We start from the raw sequence: 20,191 nt of genomic DNA, 5'->3' as shown, positions 1-20,191 counted from the left end.
AGAGAATTAAGTTTCCAGAAGTTTGGCCTGTAATATCCAGATCAAATTTAAATTGGGTGCAAAGTGCTCCCTTTGCTGGTGTCCACGTGGGCTGCCCTGCTCCTCCCCCAATAGTAGATCTCTAACCTTGGCTAAATCCTTTTTGCAGACATGCTAATTCTAGCTTGAAGGAAAGAGTCTTGTGTTTTTCCAAGGGAGAAGTCCATAAATAGCGCCATCATCTACTCCCCAAGGACAAGAGGAAGGCATATGCCCTATCCTCCTCTGAGACATTCCTTCCTATGAAAGCAGGACTGGGCTTCCTTTGATCTCTGCCTCTTTGCTTGACTAGAGTTTTCCTTTATTTGCAACTGAGCTTCTAGCAAAATGGATTTCCCAGTTTTCCCTGACCATATATCTTTGGAAGGAAGATTATCTCCTGCCCACCGTCAAAAGCCGACATTGGGGCTTTCTTCTGCTCACTGTTGGAGAGCTGACTGCCCTCTGCTCCCACTTTCCACCGTAATTACTCAGGTGCCCATGGAAATGAAATCAGTTGTTCTTCGCAACCCCTGCTGGCTGTTCTAGTGCTGGGCCTGGGTTGTGGTGTGTTCTAAGGAAGATCTGGCTCCAAATATCAGCCCTATCACTTCCTGCCTGCAGGAGCTTGGATGTGGTATTTAAATAATTTGTGAGTGTCAGTTTCTTTGTCCATAACACAAGACAGGATAACAGAAAGGAGAGAGTTTCACATACAGAAGAATTAGGAGATCTGCAGAGGGTCTCTCTCAAGAATTGAGCAGAGTAATGATCATTGCATGTATGTGAGGAAGCTACTTGATAACTAGGAAAGAATCACCCAAAGAGATGGGAAGAAATAGTGTCCGGCATTCACACAGTGCTGGGAATAGAGCCTGTTCCCATCAGCAAGACTGAAAACCTGTAACTCACAGGGCTGTTGGCTGAATACACAGAAGATTCTTGCCTCAGAAGTTGGGGAATTATTAGCCCTACAACAAATTCTGCTCCATTCTTGACTAATAAATCTTAAAAGCAAGACCCAAAAGGTTCAAACTATTTCTGAGAAACCTAGCTGCATCTAAAAGCAAAGTAAAAGAATATTTATAGGAATATAAAAGTATCCAGCACCCAAAAAGTAAAGTTCACAATGTCTGCTGTCCAATTAAAGATTACCATTTAAAAGTTGCCATGTTGGGGACTGGCCCTGTAGCCAAGTGGTTAAGTTTGTCCACTCCACTTCAGTAGCCCAGGGTTCACTGATTTAGATCCTGGGCATGGACCTACACACTGCTCATCAGGCCATGCTGTGGCAGTATCCCACATAAAAGAACTAGAATGACCTACAACTGGGGCTTTGGGGAGGCGAAAAGAAAAAGAAAAGAAGATTAACAACAGAAATTAGCTCAGGGCCCATCTTCCTCACCCCCCACCCCCCACCAAAAAAAGCCCTTTAAAAAAATTACCATGTATACAAAGAATCAGGAAAATATGACACATAATGAGAGGAAAGTTAATTAAAATAAACAAAGAACTGGCAAAAATGGTATAATTAGCAGTCAAGGACATTAAATGTGTTCTGTCTGTTCAAAGGATTAGGTAGAGACATCGAAGATAAATTTCCAAAAGAATCAAATTTCTAGAGATGAAAACTATACTGTGTGAGATAAAAAATATATATACACTTGATGGGATTAATAGCAGGTCAGATATTGCAGAAGCAAAGATTAGTGAATTTGAAGATCTAACAATACAAACTATCCAAAATGAAACACGAGGAGAAAAAAGAATTTAAATAAATGAAAAGAGCATCAGTGGTCTGCTGTACCTGGAACTGGATTCCCGAAGGAGAAGAAAGGGGAAGACAGGAAAAATGGACCTTTGAGCTAAGTGTAAAACCCAAAACTATAAAATATCTAGAAGAAAACAGAAGCAAATATTTATGTCCTTGGTTAGGTGAAGATCACTTTGCCAACGCCAAAAGTATGATCCATAAAAAAAAAATCAATAAAATGTGCTTCATCAAAATTAAAACTTCTGGTCTTCAAAAGATACTGTCAAGAGAACAAAAATACAAGCCACAGACTGGGAGAAGGTATTTGCAAAGCATATATGTGATAAATAAATTTTATCCATAATATATAAAGAACTTTCAAAACTCAATATTAAGAACACAAACAACCTCGTAAAAAATGGGTAAAAGATTTGAATGCATGCTTCACCAAAGAAGATACATGAATGGCAAACAAACACATAAAAATATTCTCAACATCAGTGGTCCTTAGGAAAATAAAAAATAAAACCACAATGAGATACTCCTACACACTATCAGAATGACTAAAATTAAAGGACTGACCACACCACATGTCATCAAGGACATAAAGGAATTTAAGCTTTTATACACTGCTACTGGAAATGTGAAATGTCACAACCTCTTTGCACAAGCAGTGGAGAATATTGGGGTTAGCTCCCAAAGCAGTGTCCTTGCCCCAACCAAGCTTAGTGCAGTTGGAGACGTTATACCCCAGAGATCAGAGGATATGTTACAACTGTGTAATAACTGGGCCTAATCAGTGCCCATGTGCAGGCCTTTACATAAGGAGCTCAATTGCAACATGCCATTACACAACTGGTCCAAGGTAACTTTTGGATACTTAGAGCTGTAGCAATTTGCAGGGGTCCTGCTGCAACCACATGAGTTTCACTGTAGGATGGCAACCTCTCCAAGAACAAGGACATCAACTTCTGAAAAACAGCACATTTAGTTTTCTCCTTGTCTGGAAAACATTTGACAAACTACGTTTAGTTATGGATCAGATTTTCATTAACCCTTTCCTTGCCTGGTTTCTGGTCACAATAACAGCTTTATTTGTCATCGGTGAAAATTAGAAATAACCTAATAATCAATCAACAGGTAGATCAATAAATAAATCATGGTAATTCCATTTAATAGACTACTACTCAGCAATGGAAAGGAATAGATATACTACGGCATGGATGATTCGCAAAATAATCATGCTGAGTGAAGGTAGCTGGAGAAAAAACAATATATACTGTACAATTTCATGTATATAAAACTTTAGGACTTAAAGTTTCAGCTCTACTATGTAAAGAGCTTGGAAATTTTCACTCCTATCCTTACAATAAGAAAAATCTGAACAAAATGAAAATCAGTGATTTTTCTTGGAACATCAGAGAACTGAGGTTACAGGACAAGTGACCATCCTGGAGGTTGGAGAGGCAGGTGAATCCAGAGAGTCATAGCCAACATCCGCTTCCCTGGGGCAGAAGCAACTAGAGCCACAAATCGGTAGGAGCCCTTAAATGGTAATTTTGACGAATTGTCTGAGGCTGAGTGTGGACTAGAATGAGAATAAGAAACACCAGGTTTCTCAATCTTAGGGAGAGTTCTCATGCTCTTGTGGGTTTTACCTCCAGAAATCCCATCAGATTTTCTCATGACGAAGAACCTGGAAAGATCCTCTCATACTGCTGGCAGAGGGGAGGGAAAGAGTAACCGTTGTGAAATACATCAGAAGCGTTCTCCATGCAAAGCCTTACTCTCCAGGGAAAAAGTACTTTACCAGAACGTTTTCCCACATGGGGCAAAGCATTCCTTTCACTCCAGACCCTTCTACCCTTCCTGTCTCATCTAACGAAGGTCACAGCCCAGGGACAGAGGTCCACAAAAAGACTAAAATTTAATCATAATATTACAGAATGCTTCTCCTCTCCAATACTGTACCACCACACAAATAGGACTCCGGTATAATAATAGTGGATTATAGATGAGAGAGCTGCAAGATGCGGTCTCTCTTTGAGGAGGAATACTTAAAGAAGCCCAGCGCCAACAGGGAATATAAAAACAAGAACACTGGAGCAGTTGAGGCATCTGGCACCTTCTGCTACAGGAAACATCAAACACAGCACAGCTGTTAGGCAGATTAGCATAAAAACTCACACTAAAGGTCTATTTGGCTCAATTCCTTTTACCTGATATATGTCTGGCTTTCAACCAAAAAATTTAAGGCATGATAAAAAGGCAATAAGAAAACATAATCTGAAGAGACAAAGCAAGCATCAGAATCAGATTCAGATATGACACACGTGTTGGAATGATAGGACAGGGAATTTTAAATAACTATGATTGATATTTTAAGGGCTCTAATAGAAAAATTATTATGTAAAAATAAATGGGTAATGTAAGCAAAAAGGTGGAAACTCTAAGAAAGATTTAAAAGGAAATGCTAGAAATAAAAACACTGTAACAGAGATGAACAATGCCTTTGATGGGCTCATCAGTAGACCAGACACAGCCAAAGAAAGAATCAGTGAGCTTGAAGTCAGACCAGTAGAAACATTCCAAACTGAAATGCAAAGAGAAGAAAGAATGGGGGAAAACTAGAACAACAATGCTCTAAAGGCCAGGAGGGAAGAATGAGGAATACTCTGTTTGTAAGGTAGCTGCAGTACACACGAAGTGGTATGTTGTTATTTGAAAAATTGGCTAAGATTAGTTATTAATGTATACTGAAAATTATAGGGCAACTGCTAAAATTTTTAAAAAGAAGTATAATATGCTAAGAAAGGAGAGAAAATGGAATTATATAAAATGCTCAATTAAAACTACAGAAGGTAGAAAAAGAGGGGAATATTAAGAAAAAAACACAAAGCATAAGTGCCACATACAGAAAACAGTTATAAAGATGGTAGATATTGATCCAACTATCTCAATAATCGTTTTAATATGAATGGTCTAAAAACACCAATTAAAAGACAGAATATCAGAGTGGATAACAAAACAAGACCCAACTATATGATGTCTACAAGAAACCCAATTTATATATAAAGACTCAGCTTTAAAAGCAAAGGGACAGAGTAAAATAGACCATGCTCATACTAATCAAGAGAACGATGGAGTAGCTACACTAATTTCCGACAAACCAGACTTCAGAACAAGGAAAATTATCAGGGATGAAGAGGAACATTCCATAATGATAAACAGTTCAGTTTTCAAGAAGCCATATCAGTCCTTAAGTGTATGCTCCCAACAACAGAGCATCAAAATACATGAGGCAAAAATTCATAAACCTACAAGGAGAAATAGAAAAATCCTTTATTAGAGTTGGAGACTTCAATTGGATCTAATTGACATTTTTAGAATACCTCATCCAACAACAGCAAGATACATGTTCGGCAGGGGAAAAGGAGGGTTGAATAGGCAAAGCACAGGAGATTTTGTTTAGGGCAGTGAAACTATTCTCTGTGATACTATAATGGTAAATACTTGATACTATGCACTTGTCAAAACCCATTCAACTGGACAACAAAAAGAGTGAATCGTAATGTACGCAAATTTTTAAAAATCTCTTAGATATCAAGAAATCCCAGGATGGAATGCAGAACGTGACAAAACAATCTAATGTATGAAACAACTTCATTGAAGGGGCGGGGTGGAGGGAAAATGTCCTGACCTAAGTGACTTTGGAAATGAATGGAGTCTGTAAAACTAATGGCAAGACAAACTGTACTTAGACACTGAACTCTAGTGAATAAAGATGCTTCCCACGGGCGTACGGGTTAACAATTCTGATATTGCTATACGTGTATATTGAAAGTGAACAATTAAGTAAATGGATGGTGGATGGTGGGAAGCAGGTTCCTCACTGTTTGAGGGGGAGTTTACGGAATTGCCGGGGGAGGAGGTTTGAATGATCATATGTTTGTAGAATAGAGTGGGAGACATCTGTATGAACTCAGTTTAGCTCAATACAGATACGGATAATTACGTATGGAAATAGTTATAGATATGTGTGTATACATATATTAGTATATCTATCTTTCCTTGCTCTGTCTGCTGAAAAGGCCTAGAAGAAATGACACTCCAGTAGCAAAAAGCACATCTAGTACCCAAATCTTGGTTTCTAATACTATTATCCAATAAAAAGGAGTCAGACCTCCTTGGAAAAATGTCTGATTCTAGGACCAGGGCAGGAAATAAAAAAGATGGACCTGGATCATCTTATATTGCTAGAAAGTAAGGAATTATTCAAAGCCAAACAAAAGGAAACCCACAATGATGAGGTATGTCAAAGGACACAGGAGCCACATGAAAGCTGTCAGTGACCAAAGCTGGAAGAATTTGAGCACAAAAATAAAGTAACATTGGAGTATAACCCAAAGTACAAAATAAATCCATGAGTCCTTACTGAAATAAATAAATGACTGAATAAATAAATAAATGGAGAAAATGGCTAAATCACCCATGCAGAAGAATTCCCAATAATTGATGTAGATACTCAGCTCCTGAGGAGGTGGAGCACAATTCCCTCCTCCTTGAGTGTGGGCTGCATATGGTGACTTCCTTCCAAATGGCACAGTACAGAAATGGGGGGAAAGAGTAACTTGATAGTGGAGAAACCTGAGAAACACTACTTCAGCCAGGTAATCAAGGAGAAGATCAGCACTGATAAGTCATGATACTGATAGAATGTACCCTTGATATGATAAGATGAAATCACTCTTTGTCCCAAAGCTCTCGTCTTCCTCCCCAAAACCTATAACCTAATGTAATAATGAGAGAAACTCACACAAATCACAACTGAGGGGCATTCTATGATATACCTAATCTTCATAACTGTCAGAGTCATCAAAAACAAAGTCTGAGACACAGCCAAGAGGAGCTTAAGGAGACATGACAAATAACTGTAACATGATGTCCTGGATGAGATCCTGGGACACAAAAAGGACAATAGGTGAAAACTAAAGAAATCTGAGTAATGTACATATTTTAGTTAATGTATCAATACTGTTTCATTAATTGTAACAAATGTACCATACTTATGTAAGATGATAATAGGGTAAACTGAGTGTAGGGTATTGGAGAACTCTGTAGTATCTTAGCAATTTTTCTGTAAATGTAAAACTGTTCTAAAAAATAAAGTTAATTCTTTTAAAAGATAATCCAAGTTTGTGGAGGAAAATAAAAGTTAGCAGATTTCTTCAGAGGATTATGAGATATTTTTTAAAAGAGCAGGATGATTGAAGACTTGGACCCTTTAGGAATCAAGATTTGAAACAGTCTGTCAGGTAGAGAACTCTGACCACCTGAGGCTTGCTGGGGAGAGAAGAAATATGGAATGGCTAGTGGAAAAAGGAAGCCATGGATACCAAATATGACTTTGTGGTCAATTACAGAGACAAGGAGAAACAAAAACTGTGGTAGCTTTGCCTATCACTCTTTTCTCCGGCTTTAAATATATGTGTGTGTGTGAGTGTGTATAATTTTATATATGTGTGATATATATGTGTATGTATTTGGACATACTAACCATCTTCCATCTTTTTCTTCTCTCTCTTTCCCACTTGTATTTTACATACAAGCTGCTGGAGGTTAACTTTAAAATTTAATTTTCAGGTAACAGAAATGTGAAGATGACACGTGAAGGATGATATGAGAAGTCATTCTGAGGCAGGATGCTCTACTGAATTGTTTTTAATTCAGACAATCAAGAAATCAAACATCAGGAATGAGTTCAAGTCAAAATTCCCAGGAGAATGGAAATATCTCTAGGTCAGTCACTTCACGTGCCCATCCTGATATTTTGAATAATCTGGAAAATTATGGAGCCACAAACAACAGAAATGAAGAGAGCCAATAACCAGGGTCCTACGGATGCCTCATCTTCAGGAGCGAAAACTAATATTAATCTACTTGGATAACTTAACATATACCAACGTTAATATATATGAATTAAACACTTCTGGAATTAAGAATCTGTCAGTCAGGCAAATAAAAAATATTGATTAAGTTCATGTTACATTCAAGGCACAATTCTACATGCTAGGAAAAGAAAAATGAGAAAGACTCGGTTATTCTTACCATGTACTCTAGTGTAACCTAGCCAAAATATCACCGTGAAGAAGTGTCACAACCTAGGAGGATGTTCCAGTTATAAGTTAGAAACTAGAGAATTCCTGCCCTGGTCAGTGAGCAGCTATTAACAAAGGAAATGTGCCCAAACAAAATTTCCATGAACAACGACTCTCAATTACTGTATCATGCTTGAGAATCCCATCAGCCCTTTTGACATAATTCTTCCCCCATATGTGATAGAGTTGCCTTAATATAATCAATTATGTACCAAGAGAAAATGTGCCACCACTTTTCTTACATTAATATAATTAATTTGGAAAAGTGGATAATAGAATTGCAAACCTATGGTCTGTCTCTCTGCTTGGCACAAAACTTAACAGCCATGGGGACGTGATTGTAAGCTAACTCCTCCTTGCATTATGGTGGTCCACTGTCTCCGTGGGGAAACAGGCATGTGTCCCTATAAAAGTTTATTCTTAACAGAATGACCCCACTGGCATTTTAAAAGGTAAATTTGAATCGTATATGTCGGTGTCACAGTCCAATGTACACATCAGGATAGATGCGGAGAGGGCTGATGGCCACTCTGAGTTTATTATAACCAGTGTTTCAATATATACATAGCTTACATCTGTTAAACATGCACAGGTGTTCTGGATGAAGTAATTAGCAAATGCCAAGAATTCTTAGTGATTTCTCAAGGAGCCCTCCCTCAGCCTCTGTTTTGATATTATCATGTTATTGCTGTGCTCGTATAGTTTTATCTCGGAGCATGCAAGGCATCCTAGGCAACGGCCCCACCTGCTGCTGATATCGTGTCTCCATCCGTGCCCACAGGCGGCCATGCCTGTCTTAGATTGCCTCCCCCTGGAGGTCTTACCCGTCATTGGCTAACCGGCCTTCTCACCTCCAGGTCACAGTTTGTTGGCAAGCTTTTTCCAGTGATTATTAACCCTTCCTGTGTCAGGGGCGGCTACAGTATATAGAGAAGAATATAATCACTGAAGGTGTTGTGAGCTCAAGCCACTTGCATTTGATTTCTGTTGTGCATTGGAGACCTTCATTGAGCTGGACTCCATTAACCAGAATTTAGTCCCAGGTTGCCCTGAGTCATGCGTCTGTATAATCCATACAGGAGAAAAAACATTTACTGAGCAAATGAATAATGTGAACCAGATTTTCCAAACAAGGTTTACTTACAAAAGAATATTAAACATAAAAAGATGTTACCTGTATCTTCATCCTTGGTCCCTTGATATCTGTTTGAATGTCACCCTACCTCCAAGCCAACCCCCTGTCCACATGAATAAAGAATTCAGCATCTCTTTTCATTATCTGCAAGCACACACATTTGCTCATTTGGGTGCATACACACACAAGGATTAGAGACTAAATTGATTTTTAATTCTGTAGAGGAGACTAGTAGGAGCTATTATATGACCCAGAGATAAAAATTTTAAATTTGTATTAATGTTTTTTTTCTGAAAATTTTCTGCTTGGCCTTCTGTTAGTTAGATTTTATTTCATGCTTCTTTTCTTTTTTAAAAGCTATTTTTGCTTCTCTTATTTTCCTCTTTTCTTTCTGGCTCAAACCCCTCTGGCCTTTCTTTCTACCTTCCCTGAGTTTCCCCACCCCACCTCCAACTGTGTTTCATTCCCTCTCTCGTGCAGGGCAGTTTCGATCTGACCCCGTTTCCACCCCAGTCTTACTCTGAGCTCCTCTGGGCGAGCAGACTCTAACAGCCTCCAGCAGCAGGCTGCCCTTCCTTAGGAGGCAGGAACGTTCTGGTTTGTACCTTGACTCCACATTTTGCAATATACTCCCCACCCCCAAACAACTTACCTGAGCATTTCTTACAAATACAGTTTCCTTCCTGAAAGGAATTTTGATGTATTTACATCTTCTCCACCTTATACTTTAATATTCCACAGGAATCCATTATCCTGGGTAGTTTCCCCTCATTATTCTTTACATATTCCATATAAAAATTGCAAGAATGCCATGCTTTGTGACCATGTGGCTGTGGACACAGTCTTAGCACACATGTTCCAGAAGAATTAAAACTATTTTGCATGTATATTTACTTTAGAGGCAACAAAATGTTTTGTTTATAGGTAAATATAGAAAAAAATAGATCTATTTGCTTTTAAAAGGCAAATTCTGATTCTCGTTACATCTTTTTCTGAAACTTCAAGTCCAATCTTGTGATTTTTGCCTCAAACATACTATAGCTTTGGTGGAACAGAATGTCCTAGATAAGTGAACTGATTACCATAAGTCTGGAATGCCGTGAGGAGTGCTTCTGTGCTCCTGGACTCCTAACCCTTCTGAAGCAGTTCCTGTGTGTCCAGCACTCTTAAGGGATTTGCAAATGCTAGTTTGTTTGTCTCACAACAATTTTGAGATAAATGCTGTCAATAATGTCATCTTAAAGATGAGGAAATCAAGCCAGAGAGATGAAATGACCTGCCTAAGGTCACACCTACGAATGGCAAAGCTGGCTTTAGAGTCCAGGCCATTTGGCTCAAAGGCCAACTCTTAATCATTGTACGGCCCTGACTTCCTGTTCCAGGTACACCCGAGGCTTTTATCAATGTGTTCTGGGGACCATTTTTATACGCTGGCCGTTTGTCATTATTGCAAAAGCACTAAATAATAATAATAATAATACACAAAGTTATTTTTGTAAAAAATGCAATATTCTGTTTCATTTAATGAATTACTGATTAAAATATTAATAGTTACTTCATAATAGGTTAAGTAACTATTAAAAATAAAAGATAAAATTTTATTAGAATTACATCCCTTAATGTTGTTACAAATGGGATTGTTTTTTATTCTTTATCCGTGGACAAATATTACTTATTGCTAAAAGATGACTGGGTTCAGTATCAACTCTCATGCTATCATGAAAAATGCTGCTATGAAAATTTGTGTACTAGTTTTTGTGTGAATATGCTCTCTATTGTTGTGGGTATATACCTGAGAGAAGAATTGCTGGCTCTTATGATAACCTAACTTTAACTTTTTTGAAGAACTGCCAAATAGTTTTCCAAATTAGTCACCCAATTTTAAGTTCGCACCAGCAGTGTGTGAGGGTTCCAATTGCTACACATCTTAGTTAACACTTGTTATCGTCTCTTTTTCATTATAGCTGTTCTGGTGGGTGTGAAGTGGTATCTCGTTGTGGTTTTGATTTGCATTTTTTTAATGCTAATTGTGTTTAGCATCTTTTAATATGTTTACTGGCTATTTGTATATCTTCTTCGGAGAAATGACCAATGTGATCCTTTGCCTATTAAAACTGATTTTTTTTATTATTGAGTGGTAAGTGTTCTTTACATATTATGGATACAAAGCCCTTACCAGATATTTTCTCCCATTCATGGGGTTGTCTTTTCACTTTCTTGAAGATGAGTTCATTGAAGCACACAAGTTTTTAATTTATCTACTACTATCCGATTTACTGTTTTGTTCTTTTGTTACTAGTGCTTGTGCTCTCATATATAAGATATCATTGCCTAATCAAAGGTCACGATGATATACTTCATGTTTCTTCTAAGAGTTTTATAGTTTTAGTTCTTACATTTTGGCCTTCAATTCGTTTTGAGTTAATTTCTGTACATGGTGTGAAGTATGGGTCTAATTCATTATTTTGTGTGTAGATACTCAGTTTATTGAAAAGACTATTCTTTCCTCCATTAAATCGCTTTGGCACTCTGTTCAAAAATCACTTGTTAATAATGTGTGGGTTTATTTCTAGACTCACAATTCTATTCCACGGATCTATCTATCCTTATGCCAGTACCATACTGTCTTGATTACTGGAGCTTTGTATGAAGTTTTGAAATCAGGAAATATGAGTCCTCCAATTTTGTTCTTTTTCAAGATTGTTTTAGCTATTCTAAGTCTCTTACATTTCCATATGAAATTTTAGCATACTGTCTGCAAAACAGGCAGCTGCAGGGCTCGCCCCACGGCCAAGCAGTTAAGTTTATGCGCTCTGCTTCAGCGGCCCAGGGTTTTTCTGTTTTGGATCCTGGGCGCGGACATGGCACCACTCATCAGGCCATGCTGAGGCGGCGTCCCACATAGCACAGCCAGAAAGATCTACAACTAGAACATACAACTATGTACTGGGGGGCTTTGGGGAGAAGAAGAATAAAAAAGAAAAGAAGATTGGCAACAGATGTTAGCTCAGATGCCAATCTTTAAAAAAACCCCAAAAAACCAAACAGCTGTGATTTTGATGTGTTGCTTTGCATTTGGAAATCAATTTAGGAAGCATTGCCATCTTAACAATACTGAGCCTTCTGATCCATGAACATGGGATTTCTTTTATTTGTGGGAAAATATTTTATTACTCATTCAATCTTTTTACTTGTTACAGATCTATTGAAATTTTCCATTTCTTTTTAGGTTAGTTTGAGCAGTTTGTGTCTTCCTTGAAATCTGTCCATTTCATCTAGGCTAGCTAAATTGTTGGCATAAATTATTCAGAGTATTCTCTATATTCCTTTTAATGCATGTAAGGTCTATAGTAACATCCTCTATTGTATTCTGCGTTTTAGTAATATGACTCTTCTCTTTATTTTGGTCAGTCTAGCTAAAGTTTTGTCAATTCTGTTGACATTTCAGAAAGAACCAACTTTTGGTTTCATTGATTTTCTCCATTATTTTTCTATTTTCTATTACATTTATTCCTATTTTAATTTTTATTATTTCCTCACCTCTGCTTATCTTGGATTTAGTTTACTCTTCCTTTTTCTGGTTATGTTGGGAGGATGGTTATTGACTTGAGATATTTCTTCTTTTTTAATAAGGGCACTTTGCCAGTATAAATTTCCCCCTAAGCACTGTTTTAACTGCATCCTTTAAGTTTTGGTATGTTGTATTTTCATTTTTATTCATCTCAACATATTTTTCTAGTTTTCCTTGTGATTTCTTCTTTGACCCATTGGTTATTTAGGGATATGATACATTAATTTCCACATATTTATGAATTTCCTAGATTTCCTTCTGTTAATTCCTAATTTCATTTTATTATAGTCAGAAAACATACTTTATATGATTACAATACTTCAGATTTATTAAGGCTTGTTTTATGGCCTAACATATGGTCTATCCTATAGAATATTCATGTGCGCTTTGGAAAAATGTATCCTCTTCTGTGGTTGCATGGAGTATTCTATCAATGTCTGTTCGCTCTGCTTCTTTTATGGTGTTAATCACATTTTCTATTTCTTTGTTGATCTTCTGTCCAGTTGGTCTATCCATGTTTGAGAGTGGAATATTGAAGTCTCCACCTGTTGTTAATTCATTTTTTTCCCCTTTAATCTATCAAGCTTTGCTTCATGTATTTTGGAATTCTGTTTTTAGAAGCTTACATATACATAGTTGTTATACTTTCTTGATGGATTAACCTTTTATCATACGAAATGTCCTTCCATATAGTAACAATTTCTTTAAAGTTTATTTTTTCTGATATTAATATAGCCACTCCAACTCTCTTTTGGTTACTGTTTGCCTAGTATATCTTTTCCTATGTTTTACTTACCAATGTTTTACAACCAATTTGTGCCTTTGAATCTAAGTTGTGTTGCTTGTAGATAGCATATGGTTGGATATGCTTTTTAATGCATTTTCCCCTACTCGGCTAGAGTATTTAATTCATTTACATTGAATGTAATTAGTGAAAAGTAGGTTTTATGTCTGTCATTTTGCTATTTGTTTTCTATATGTCTTTCATTTTATGTTTCCCTTCTTAAGTTACTGCCTTCTCTCATTGTAATTAGGTATTTTCTAGTGTACCATTTTATTTATTTATTTATTTATTTTTTAGGAAGATTAGCCCTGAGCTAACATCTGCTGTCAATCCTCCTCTTTTTGCTGAGGAAGACTGGCCCTGAGCTCACATCTGTGCACATCTTTCTCTACTTTATATGTGGGACGCCCACCACAGCATGGCTTGCCAAGCGGTGCCATGTCCACACCCGGGATCTGAACCGGTGAACCCTGGGCTGCCGAAATGGAACATGGGTACTTAACTGCTGCACCACCGGGCTGGCCCCTAGCATACCATTTTAAATTCTTGTTATTTCTGTTACTATATTTCTAGAGTTATTTTCTTAATGTTGACTTGGGCATTGAAATTAACATATTAACTTTAAAAATCGATTTTCAATTAATACCAACTTAATATCAATAGCATACGAAAACTTCACTCCAATATAGTTCTGTTTACTACATCCTACTTTATACATCTTATTATACATGATAAGCCCCATAAAACAGTTTTATAATTGTTGCTTTATTCATTTGTCTTTTTTTGCATGCTTGTTTACTTCCATAACATAAACAATTTTTTAGAACAGTTTAAGGTTCATAGTAAAATTGAGAGGAAGGTACAGATATTTCCCATATACTTCCTGCTCCCACACACCCACAGCCTCACTCATTATCCACATCCCTGACCAGAGTGGTATATTTGTTACAATTGATAAACCTACATCAGCACATCATAATCACCCCAAGTCCATTGTTTACATTGTTGTTCACCCTTTGTGTTGTACATTCTACATTCTATGGGTTTTCACAACAGTGTAATGACGTGTATCCATCATTGTGGTATCATACACAGTATTTTCACTGCCCTAAAAATCCTCTGTGTACTGCCTGTTCATCACCCCCTCCCAAATCCTGGCCACTACTGATCTTTTTACTGTCTCCATAGTTTGGTCTTTTACAGAATGTCATATAGTTGGAATCATAATGTATATAGCCTTTGCAGACTGGCTTCTCTCACTCAGGAGTATGTATTTAAGTTTCCTCTATGTCTTTTCATGGTTAGATAGCCCATTTCATTTTAGTGCTGAAAAAAAAAATTCCATTGTTAGGATGTACCAAACTTTACTTATTTATTTGCCTACTGAAGGACTTCTTGGTTGCTTCTCAGTTTTGGCAATTATGGATAAAGCTGCTATAAACACACATGTGCAGGTTTTTGTGTGGACATAGGTTTTTAACTCCTTTGAGTAACTATCAAGGAGTGTGATTGCTGGATCGTATGGTAAGAGTATGTTTGGTTTTATAAGATATCATGAAGCCATTTTCCAGAGTGGCTGTACTATTTTACATTTCCACCAGCAATGAATGAGGGTCCCTGTCACTCCAAATCCTTATCAGCATTTGGTATTGTCAGTGTTCTGGATTTTGGCCATTCATATAGGTGTGCATTGGTATCACATTGCTTTAATTTGCATTTCCCTGATGACTTATGATGGAGAGCATTTTTTCATGTGATTATTTGTCATCAGTATACCTTCTTTGGTGAGGGTCTGTCTTTGACTCATTTTTAAAACAGGTCGTGTATTTTCTTATTGTTGAGACTTAAGAATTCTTTGTATATTTTGGATAACGGCCCATTACCAGATGCATATTTTGTGAATATTTTCTCCCATTTCATGGCTTGTCTGTTTACTAGTAATCTGTAATGATCTCCACTCTTCCATTTCTGATGTTAGCAATTTATGTCTTCTCTCTTTTTATTTTTTAGTTAGCTTGGCTAGAAGTTTATTCCATTTTATTGATCTATTCAAATAATCAGCTTTTGGTTTCATTGATTTTTATTTACTGATTTCCTGTTTTCAATTTCATTGATTTCTTCTCTATTTCTTATCTTTTCTATCCTTATTATTACTTTGAACTTAATTTGCTCTTCTTTGTCTACTTTCCTAAGGTGAAAACTTAGATTATTTATCCTTCTCCTTTTCTTCGTTTTTTGATTTTTTTAAGTAAGACTTTTCCCCCTAGTTTTATTGAGATATAAATGACAAATAAAATTGAAAGATATTTAAAGTGTACAATGAGATGTTTTGATACTCATATACATTTTGAAAGAATTCCTCCGTTGAGTCAACATAGCCATCACCTCACATAGTTAGGCTTCTTTTTTTTCTGGTGAAGATATTTAAGTTATACTCTCTTAGTAAATTTTAATTATACAATACAGTGTTATCAACTGTAGTCACTATATTGTACATTAGATTTTCAGAATTTATTAATCTTATAACTGTAAGTTTGTACTTTTTAATTTTTTTCCAGTTTTATTGAGAAATAATTGACATAGATCACTGTATAAGTTTAAGGTGTACAGCATGATGGTTTGCTTTGCATATATTGTGAAGTGATTACCACAATAGGTTTAGTTAACATCCATCTCTTATGATAAAAAGAAAAAGAAAAAACAATTCTCTGTGTGATGAGAACTCTTAGGATCTACTCTTTTAACTTTCCTATGTATCATACAGCAGTGTTAACTATAGTCATCATGCTGCATATTACATCCCTGGGACTTATTTATCTTACAACTGGAAGTTTATACCTTTCAACTGCCTTCCTCCAATTCCCCCTCGCCTTACTTCTGCCTCTGTCAACCACAGATCTGATCTCTTTTGCTACGAGTTTTGTGAGTATTGGTGAGGAAGATTGGCCTCTGTGCCAATCTTTTTCTATTTGGTATGTGGGATGGCGCCGCAGCATGGCTCGATGAGTGGTGTGTAGGTCCACGCCCGGGATTGAACTTGAGAACCCCGGGCTGCTGAAGTGGAGCATGCAAACTTAACCACTACACCACCAGACTGGCCCCTATTTTTTCCTTTATTAGTCAAGCTAAAGGTTTGCCAATTTTGTTTATCTCTCCAAACAACCAACTCTTAGTTTGGTTAATCTTTTCTATTATTTTTCTGTTCTTTATTTCATTTATTTCTGCTCCAATTTTTATTATTTCCTTCCTCTGCTAAGTTTGGGCTCATGTTTTTCTTCTTTTTCGAGTTCCTTAAGGCATAAGGTTAGGTTGTTGATTTGGGATCTTTCTTGCTTCTTGATGTAGGCATTTATTGCTATGAACTTCCCTCTTAGGACTGCTTTTGCTGCAACCCATAAGTTCTGGTATATCATGTTTCCATTTTTGTTTGACTCAAAAAACATTTTTATTTTTCTTTGAATTTCTTCTTTGATCCATTGGTTGTTCAGGACAGTGTTGTTTAATTTCCATCAATAACAAGAGGGTGAAACATGGGGAGTGCTGGGGTGCCCATGGATGAGCTGGGGGGATCAATGGGTGAGCTGTGCCCAGAAGCTCATGGGCAGGCTCCTTGATGGAATCCACAATGCAGTTAGGATCTGCACCCCTTTAATGTGCTCTGATATTTCTATCTGTTGCTCTCCCCACTGCTTTCTGCCCCCAGTCATGTGGCTCATGATTCAGTACTCTCTGTGGAGTGAGAAATGAATTTCTTTGGCAGAATCCCATACAACTGGGGACACTATGTGCTCACTCACATACTCTCCCTTTCCCCTACAGGATAAATCACAAGCTGAGGAAGATCTGTCTTGACCCTAAGCTGTGCTGCTTTGAGGGAAGTGTTATGTGGGTGAAGTCAAACTATTCCTCTTACCCACTCTAATGCATCCAAACTCTTATTACTTTTTATCCAATGGGGTGCTGGAACTTCTCCTCTGGAATCCTGGACTTCCACAAAGGCTCTCTTCTCTGTGAGTGGTTGTCTAAGTCAGCATTCTTCAGGGACTCCCAACCATGGCCTAGAGGGGCTGGAGCCAGTTCTCGGGCCACTGCAGGGTTCACAGCCAGGACTGAGGTCTGTCTGCCTATTACCAGATGCATGGCTGGGCAAAACTCCTCCTGGATCCCTTGGCATATGATACGGATCCCACAGCCCCCTCAAAGGCACTTTTGTCCATGGATGGATGCCAAACTTTTGGTGTTGAGAAGGGAGAGAAAAATGAGGGACATCATATGCTGCCATGATGCTGATGTCCCTCAGTGTAGATTTCTTTTTATTCATTTTGGTTACAGTTCTTCTAGTTTCCTGAATCTGTATATTGGTGGTTCTAATCACATTCAGGAACTTCAGTCAAAATAATGAAGTAGTTTTTTTCAGGCTCCTCAATTTATGTCAGAAAATTTCTTTCCCTCCACCTTATAACATCTTCTTCAGGTGGCCCCTATCGTCTTCCAGCTCTTTTCATTTCACCCCCAATCTATGTATTTTATTTGGGGCATTTAATCCATTTACACTTAAAGTAATTACTGATAGGGAAAGATTTACTACTGGCATTTTTTAATTGTTTTCTATATGTCTTATAGCCTTTTTGTCCCTCTTTTCCTCTTTTGCTGCCTTCTTTTGTGTTTCATTGATTTATTTTGTAGTGACATACTTTGATTCCCTTTTCATTTTCCTTTGTCTCTCTCTCTCTATTTTTTTAGATTGGCACCTTGAGCTAACAACTGTTACCAATCTTCTTTTTTCTTTTTTTTCTTTCTGCTTTTTCTCCCCAAATCCCCCCGATACATACTTGTATATTTTAGTTGTGGGTCCTTCTATTTGTGGCACATTCCCTTTGTCTATATTTTATGTATTTTTTTCTTTACAGTCACAATTGTAATTACATAAAATATCTTAAAGTTATAACAATCTATTTTAAACTGATAACTTCAATTATGTATAAAAACTACTCCTTTACACCTCTTATCCCCACCTTATTTTATGTTGTTTATGACACAAATTAATTCTTTTTATATTCTATCCCTTAACATAGATTTATAATTATTTTTATGCTTTTGTCTTTTTAATTGTATATCAGATTTAAAAGTGATTTATGTACCTACATTACTATACTATGGGATTTTATATTTTTCTGTATATTTTATCCTTATCAGGGAGTTTTATAAGGGTTTTGTGTTGCTGTTTATTGTTCTTTCACTTCATCTTGAAGCACGTGCTTTAGCATTTTTTGGATGGTAGGCCTACTAATGAACTCCCTCAGTTTTTGTTTTTCTGGAAAGTCTTTATTTCTCCTTTTTTTTTTGAAGGACAGTTTTTTCAGATGTAGTATCCTTGGTTGACAGTTTTCTTTCTTTCAGCACTTTATTATATCATCCCACTGCCTCCTATAGGGCCTGCAAAGTTTATGCTGATAAATACACTTATAATCTAATAGGAGCTCCCTTGTACATGATGAGTTGCTTTTCTCTTACTGCTTTCCTGATTCTTTCTTTGTGATTTTTGACAGTTTGATTATGATATGTCTCAATATAGATCTCTTAAGCTTTATCCTAACTGGAGTTCCTTGAGCTCCTTTAATGTATATGCCCTCACTTTGGGGAAGTTTTCATCCATTATTTTTCAGATAGGCTCTCTGCCCCTTTCTCTGTTTCATCTCCTCCTGGGACTCCCATAATGCATATGTTGTTCTGTTTGATGATGTCCCATATGTCTCTTAGCCTATCTTCATTTTCTTCATTCTTTTTAATTTTGCTCCTGGCCCTGGTAATTTAGAATGTCCTGTCTTTGAGTTCACTGATTCTTCTTTCTGCCTAGTCAAGTCTTCTGTTGAGTCCCTCAAGTGAATTTTTCAATTCATTGACTGAATTCTTCAGTTCCAGAATTCTTGTTAGGTTCTTGTCATAGTTTCTACCTCTTTGTTGTTATCCTCATTTTGTTTATGCACTGTTTTCCTGATTTCATTTATTTGTCTCTCTGTGCTCTCTTTTAATCACTGAGCATCCTTACAGTTTGAATTCTTTGTCTGTAATTCATATGTTTCCAGTTCTTTGGCATTGGTGTCTGGAGATTTCGTTTGTTCCTTTGATTAGACCATGTTTCCCTGTTTCTTTGTATGCCTTGCTATCTTATATTTGGTTTCAGCATTTAGTGAAATCAGCCATCTCTCCTAGTCTTTCCAGTTTGATTTCATACAGGGGGGGACTTCCTCTGATCAGCCTTGTTAGAGATTCTGAAGACCTCTCAAGCCTTTCTGGGATGTGTCCTCTCTAGACTTGCGCTTATAATCTCCTTTTTGAAGAGCTTTGCCAGTTTCTACTGAGGAGCTCCCCCTCGTGGCTTTCTTTGGCACTGCAGCCTCTCTGGTGCTAAAGTAAGCTATGGTACTGGATTTCCACCCAGTGTCTATTTGTGGAACTGCACTCTGGTGCACACTGATTGCCTTTGTTCTCAACTGCCTCCCCCCACCCCCCATCCCGTGTCTTGTTCCTATCAACACGTAGATTCAGACAAGACAAAAATCAGTTCTTTTGTCAGTCCCATGAAAAATCAGGATGTCAGACTTATGTTCCACTCTTCTCTTTCCCTCCTCTAGGAGAAGTTGGGAGTTTTGTTCCAATCACGCCATGCTGTATTGGAGAGAAAGGCTCTGGTGAGTGCATGTCACAAATTTTTCTGCTGAGCTTCAATGCCGTTGGCTTCATTCTCACCTGGGATGCAGGTACTTCTTAC

The 20,191-nt window shown here is 37.3% G+C and overlaps 1 long non-coding RNA gene across 2 annotated transcripts in view; it reads left to right on the top strand.

Annotated features, from left to right (window-relative positions):
• Positions 1 to 20,169, top strand: part of LOC123280279 (uncharacterized) — a 34,360-nt gene extending 14,191 nt beyond the window's left edge. The window contains exon 3 of one of the 2 annotated variants that reach the window (XR_011497504.1): positions 20,055 to 20,169. This is a non-coding gene — a long non-coding RNA (uncharacterized lncRNA). Of the gene's footprint in view, positions 1 to 7,414; positions 7,769 to 20,054 lie in introns of those variants that run through there. The other variant, XR_006519083.2, reaches the window with a different exon arrangement.
• Positions 20,170 to 20,191: the final 22 nt, after the last annotated feature.

The sequence above is a fragment of the Equus asinus genome, chromosome 23, assembly GCF_041296235.1.
Source record: "Equus asinus isolate D_3611 breed Donkey chromosome 23, EquAss-T2T_v2, whole genome shotgun sequence".
NCBI lineage: Eukaryota > Metazoa > Chordata > Mammalia > Perissodactyla > Equidae > Equus > Equus asinus.
The sequence above is the reverse complement of the archived record's forward strand: the minus strand, read 5'-3'. Positions and strand labels throughout refer to the sequence as shown.